A 7,569-nucleotide genomic window follows, 5' to 3' on the forward strand; every position below is an offset into this window, starting at 1 on the left:
CCCCCTTGGATGTTTCATGATAAATATTGTCACCAAGACTGACAACCTTGGTGGGGCTGTGATATCTTGGCTCTTCTTGGGTCCCAGGCAAATACCTGAACTTGCCACCCTCTGGAGCCAGCTCAGGTTAGAAGTGTGATCTTTATAGGTGAGTTGTCAATTTTTCAAAGATCTACTGAGTCATCAAAGGAAATCAAAACGGCGTCTTCCTGTGCACCGTTGTTCCAGTCTCCTGCTGTGACTCTGAATCTATGATGCCTTTTAGCTATTCTCTGTGCACTTCTGTTGTATTTCCAAAAACCCTCTGCCAAGGAAAGCTGTCCTCCTGTTATTAGGACTCTATCCTGTTCTTGCTGTGCTCAGTTGCAAATCTCCCGCCAGCTTTAATGGCAAACAATCACACACTGTAGTACATTTTATTTTACAGAAAATGATACATTGTCATTTGTTCCCTCCAAGCAGATGTTTTCCTCCTTCTTTATCAGATGTTGCTTCATTCATAAGTGTGAAGGCAGTAATAAAAAGGGGCCCAGGTGCAAATAGAAGGACATTGGAACATCCCCAATTACAGCCAGAACTTTGCCTTTTAAACATCTCTCTTGACTAGTCACAAAAATGCTACCTTTAACTATAGCACATTTCAGTGCCTGGCATAAAAATATTGGCAGGATTTGCCATGCCTCCAAACACCTATCTGGAATTGTGCAATGTTGCCAGTTGGCAATTCAGCCAATGCTCGTTTTGTGCAATTTAGGTTTCATTCCCCAAATGGCTTGTAGCCCCACATAGTGATAAACACAGGTAGGCACAGAATCTCTAATTCATGAATGGGTCCTAGAAGATAATTCAAAGGAAGTGTTAAGTATGTTCCATGTTTGTTGGTGACAACTTTAGCAGAGGCGGTTATAGGGTGGCACAACCGATGTGGTCACACTATGCTGCAGGGGGCACTAAAACAATGTTGTTGAACGGAGCGCGAGAGGCAGTCATGCCAATTTTTAGCATAAGTGCTGATCCAAAGCCTTTGTTTAAGTTAATGGGATCAATGAAAGCAACACTTTCTGTCCTTGTGTTCCCTGAAAAGAAGTTGAATTAGCCAGATGTTAAGTAGAGACTGATGCACTGGGAAACATCCACCACTAACCAAAAAAACCACATTGCGTTCCCTGTATTCACATGTTAAATAATCTTTTCATTCAGCCTTTCCTAGCTTTGTACTCTTAGTACAGATGTATTGGACTACAATTGTCATTACAATTGGTCATGCTGGCTGTGAATGTCCTGCCTGGGCCTCAACTCCTGAATGAGATATGGGAGGTGTCCTTAAAGCTATAATCACATTTCTCCTCACAGAAGTTGTAGTCCAACAAGAAGTGGAGGGCACCAGATTGGAGAAGCCTGCTTTAGTTGTTTTCTTTCTATGACAGCTGATCTGGCAAAGCAGTTAAGCATGGAGGGGAGAACTTTAAGCAGCAAGCAGTCACACCAACAAAGCAACATTTGTGCTGAAATTATTCATACAAATAACTGCTTCGCTGGACCCATGCCCTAGCCTTCAAAGTTTACTAGACGTTTAAATGAGCATTGTGTTCTGGGACATCACAACCTCCTCCTGACAGATCATGATATAAAACATTTTACTGCACTTCTTACAAATAAACAATACCAGTGAGGAACTTGGTTATATTATATGCTGTGCTCAGAGTTCCCATCTCTGACCAGTTGGCCTTCAGAACACTCCCAGCTCTCGTGAAATTGTTAGTTTATCTTACTGAAATTTAACCGTCCTTTTGCTGGACAGAAAGCTAATACCATCCACATGGAACGGCAAGGCGTTTGATGAGAGGTGAGCATGCGGAAGAGACTGTTGTTGTCAAGCTACATGAGCCGAAAGGAAGAAGGGGGAGGCTAATGATGGTTTCACACAGCCAGTTTTCTCATGCTATCAAATGATTTGTTTTTCAGACCCCATGCAGAACAGGACCATGGGAAAGGGGTTTGGTATATATTCAGATCATGCGGCAATATTAGTTTAGAAAACTGTATTTTGGGGGCTTGCCCAGATAGTGTTTATACAATATCATCAGGATGTGTTCTGCACAGGGACCAGTTCTCTTGTCCCCCAAATCGGTAGAACTCTGGAATATTATATAATATTACATGGCAGTATCCAGATGTAGCCTAGCCTTCACAATGTCCAACCACATGTACGTGGTTAGGGCAGTAAGTCTCCTTAAGAACAGGAATTTATTGCATTGAATCAAGAATGTGCCACATAGACACACAGAATCATAGAGTTGAAGGGACCACAAGGGTCATCTAGTCCAACCCCTGCAATGCAGGAATGTTTTTGCCCAACTTGGGGTTCAAACTCTCTTGCTCTACCAACTGAGCTAATGCAGGAGCTCTTAATTGCTCTGAGTTCATAACGATTGACTGTGACTAGAAAGTAGCATTCTTACTTTCATCCTAAGGTCCCACAGTGGGTAACAACTATTGAAAAGACAGCATGTAAAACAGTTTAAAGCAACTCCTTTTTAAACAGCATCTCATATCCCTCTAAGAAGAAGAAGAAGAAGAAGAAGAAGAAGAAGAAGAAGAAGAAGAAGAGGAGGAGGAGTTTGGATTTGATATCGTACTTTATCACTACCCGAAGGAGTCTCAAAGCGGCTAACATTCTCCTTTCCCTTCTGTGAGGTGAGTGGGGCTGAGAGACTTCAGAGAAATGTGACTAGCCCAAGGTCACCCAGCAGCTGCATGTGGAGGAGCAGAGACGCGAACCCAGTTCACCAAATTACGAGTCCACCTCTCTTAACCACTACACCACACTGGCTCTCTTTGGACAGACATCTCTTCAAGTTGACTTCCTACAGCCACTTAAGCCCTGCTGTTAGTTTTAGATCATCCGCCAATTGTATAGGCAGTCATCCCTTTGTCTTTTAAATGTGTGGTGTCGTCATCCTATCACAGCTTTATTCCATTGACCTGAAAAACCTTTTGCCGCTGTCCCACATTAAAAAAAAAAAACTTACAATGAAAGGATAGACTCTAAAAATACAGTGGTGCCCCGCAAGACGAAATTAATTCGTTCCGCAATTTTTGCCGTCTAGCGAATTTTTCTTCTTGCGAAGCACGGTTTAAACGGTTTAACAAAGTCGCAAGACGTTTTCGTCTTGCGAAGCAAGCCCATAGGGGAATTCGTCTTGCGAGGCAAATCGCAAATGAAAAAAACCTTTCGTCTAGCGAGTTTTTTGTCTTGCGAGGCATTCGTCTTGCGGGGCACCACTGTATACACCCTGGGTGTCGAAGGCCCAGGTAAAGAGTTGTGTTACTTAAAAATAGGGAGGTTTTGGAACTGGAAGGTTGGGATAAAATTTATAGATGGCATAGCTATTTATTTTACGGGAAAATACAAGTACATAAAATATTTATGAATCATTTAGTGAGAAAGGCCTTGTTTGAAGAATAGGAGAGAACAAAGGAGAAAATTATAGAAAAAACTCCATGGTGGACCTCCCCAGTAGAGGCAACCTCCACACTTAAAAACAATGCAAAAAAATTGTGGCCAATCTATAAAGAATTGGTGGAAGAAGTGAATGAAAATCCTAAATTAAAAGAGTATGAAGAATTAAAAAAGATGGCTGGAAATTGGTTGGAATATTTAAATTGGCTGGAATATTTTCAGTTGAAAGCGACATTTGAGAAAGATATAAAGAGTAGAGGATTTGAAAACGAAACCAATTAGATAAAGAAGTTTTACAAAATAATAAAAAAAACCTCACAAAAATGTATAAACCATTAAATAATACACAAACAGATCAAGAAATTAAAAGGAAAAATATGCTAAAGTGGGAACAAGATTTAGGTTATGAAACTGATTATAACGATTGGGGGAAAATTTTGGACAAAAAAATATAAATTTTACGGCCTGTTACCAATTAAAAGAAAATTTTATGAAGATTCACCATAGATGGTATTTGTCTCCAGACAGGTTGGCAAAAATGAATAAATCGGGTAGTAATGAGTGTTGGAGGTGCAACAGAATGCCTGGCACTTTGTATCATATGTGGTGGTTCTGTCCTGAAATTAAGAAATTTTGGAATATGATACATGAGGAAATTTTAAAAAAATGATAAAAATATCATACAACAAAAGAGCAGAATCATATTTATTAGGAATCTTGAATGGAGACATCCTGAAAGAGAAAATAAATATTTTCCTGTATGCAACAGCAGCAACAAGAACGCTGATAGCCAGCTATTGGAAAGGAAATCACATCCCAACCAAAGAGGAATGGTTGAATAAACTATGTGAATATTTAGAATTAGCAAAGTTAACTGATTTAATAAGACAAAAACCAAAGAGTATAATTCAGAAACAATGGAAATGTTTAAATGATTATTTATACAGACAAGGATCAAATAAAAGGTTTTGGTTGTGTTTAGAGTAGACTTGTGAGAGACCCAGAGAACTTAGCGACTTGATTAATTAAAAGAGATTCTTTGGGAGGAGAAAAAATATGGAATAACAGATACAATTATGTTTAAAATGTCTATAGGAAGTGCAGTGTAAGCGGTGGAAGTCATTCAATGAAAATTTATTATTATTTGTTTATTGAAAAACATGTAGAATAAATTTGGAAGAAATTCTTCCTACTTTCTTCTTATTATTGTTCTTCTTTCTTCTTTTTCATTCTTCTTTTCTCTTCTATATTTTTCTTTTTTATTAACAGCATTATGGAGGATTTTGGATATATGCATGTAATTGTAACAGTTTGTTAATTGATTTTGATTTTGTAATAGTTAAAAAGGTAAAGGTATCCCTGCCCGTACAGGCCAGTCTTGCCAGACTCTAGGGTTGTGCGCTCATCTCACTCTAGAGGCCGGGAGCCAGCGCTGTCCGTAGACACTTCTGGGTCACGTGGCCAGCGTGACAAGCTGCATCTGGCGAGCCAGCGCAGCACACGGAACGCCGTTTGCCTTCCCGCTGGCCTGATGCTGGCCAGTGGATCCCAGGCTGGCTCCATCATCAGGATGCCTCATTTGGGGGTTTTCCGCTGGGCTTCACTGGTGAGGATACTGCCAGTGGCCTTTCCACCCACCCATATGCCTTGTGTCAGGACTCTGGCAGCAGCCAACATAATGTAGAGTGGGGTGGATCAGAACCTAAATTTACCTGATAAAGCGTCAAAATTGAGATGTGGAAAATGTGGAAACAACGAAGAGAGGCAGGACTGAGATGTGGAGATATGCTTCAGAGATCCAGAACGTGGGGAGCTCTGAAAAATTAATAATTATAAATTGGACTATAATTTGGTCTTTTTTATTTTAATTGGAGTGTTATGATTGGATATATTAATTGGATGTTTTTTTATTGGAAAATCAATTAAAATGATTTTTTTTAAAGAACCTAAATTTACCTGTTTACACTGTATAAAACTTAATAGCGTTCTAGGTTTGTTGTTAAAAATCGAGCATCAGTTAATGTTTAAACAGCTGGGTTAATGCCCTTACAATTCATTGGATGCAGGAAAGACTTTGGTGCTGTAACAAGAATGTGATCATGATTATTTTGTAGCAGAAAAGGAAGGAATCTATGAAGGAGTATTAATAATACACAAATATCTTTTGTGTGTCCTACTGTGGTGATAATAGTTCTGGTATTGCGGTAGCCAAAGGGAATATGAAAATACACACAGTCCCAAGTTCTTTTGTCTTACTATAAATACTTTCCTAAGTTGGTTCTGCAGTGGAAATGTTTCTTTAAATTCTCCTTCTCTTTTTATGCAGGGCTGGGGAGAGAGAATGGAACAACCACATGCTTTTCTATTGCGCATCATTATTCAGGGGGTTTTTTTGCTTCCTGGAAATATGATTCCTTGGAAAGATGATTAGTGCCTCAAAATCTAACCGGTGGGTGGAGAACGGATGGAGATGCTGAACACAGCGGTTAGCTGAGGTATATAACATTGCTACAGTGTTTGAATAGCAAGAAATTTCATTTCCTGGGTAATATTATTCAGCTACTGGAACAGTTTTAAGAACACCCACTACAATTCTAGGCTACTAATGATCCAGAAACTCAATGGAAGTCTTGGTGTAATATATACATGCATCAAATATGGGACAGCTTGTATTAGGCATTGTTGAAACTGAAAATAATGGTTCTGGGGTGTGTGTGTGTGTGTGTGTGTGTGTGTGTAAGTAAAATAATAATCTATGAGTAAGCATTATGCTGGTAACTGAAGGCCTCTGGATTTAATTCCTTGAGGAAATGCAGATGTCATAAGGTTTCACGTTATTGAGTCTGTATATTTGGGGTCAGCAACCATTTCCCTTACTGCCCAGACCCTAATCAGAACCAGATCCCTTTCAGGCGAACCTGACTAGATTATCTCCTTACCCTTTCTGACTCAGTAGTTCTGGTCACCTAACCTCACAAAATGCAATCTAAAGCTGGAGGAAAGTTCAGAAAAGGGCAATCAAAATCATCAAAGGGATGGAGTAACTCCACAATGAGGAAAGATTACAACGCTTTTTAGTTTAGAAAAAAAGGTAAGTAAGAAGGGACATGGCTAGGGATGTCAGAGGGCATCATTTTCCCATTCCACCCTGTTTTTGTCACATGCAACACTACGGTTTATCTTCCACCAAAAACTACACTATTTGTCTCACTGCAGTGGTGAAGTAACATAACTTGCATAACCTACGCAATTAATTATGTAAGTTACATTATTCCACCCCATTAATTCTAGTGCAAAGGAAACAATGCATATGAGGAAGGGAAATGTAAACAGTTAGGTATCATTTGTGGACTGAAAGCAACAATAGCAGTGAATACTGATCAGTATTCTCTGGATTGCGTTCTGGACATGGAATGAACAAGCAAACATTGGCTCCAATTTCCATTTCCATCAGAGTTCTCTGACACCCATCAACATGCTCAAGCTGTAGAAGATTAAACATGGTATGGAGAAAGTGGGTAGAAAGGCATAATTCTAGAACCCAGGGGGCATCCAATGAAGGTGAATGTTGGAAGATTGAAGATATACTTCTTTACCCAGTGCATCGTGAGACTATGGAAGTCTCTCCTACAAGACACAGGGATGGGTGTCAACATGGATAGCTTTAAAAGAGAATTAGACAAATTCATGGTTAAGTCTCTCGGTGGCTATGTTCCATACTGCCAGAAGCAGTATGCTGCTGAATACCAGATGCTGGGAATCACAAGTGGGGAGAATCATGGAATCACAGAATTGTAAAGTTGGAAGGGATCACAAGAGCTGTCCAGTCCAACCCCCTGCAATGCAGGAATCTTTTTTGCCTGTTGTTGGGCTCGAACCCTCGACCCTAAGAGTCTCATGCTCTACCAGCTAAGCTATCCTGAGTGCTGTTGCACTTGTATTCTTGCTTATAGACTGCCATAGACATCTGGTTGGCCACTGTGAACACAGGATACTGGACTAGATGGGTCTTTGGTCTGCAACATGGCAATCCTGCCATAGATATGAAAATTTGGTAGCTGTAACCATAATATAACTAAAATAGTAATGCTGCAATCCTGTGCACA

The sequence above is a fragment of the Podarcis liolepis genome (assembly GCF_965112155.1).
Source record: "Podarcis liolepis genome assembly, chromosome: 4".
Classification (NCBI taxonomy): domain Eukaryota; kingdom Metazoa; phylum Chordata; class Lepidosauria; order Squamata; family Lacertidae; genus Podarcis; species Podarcis liolepis.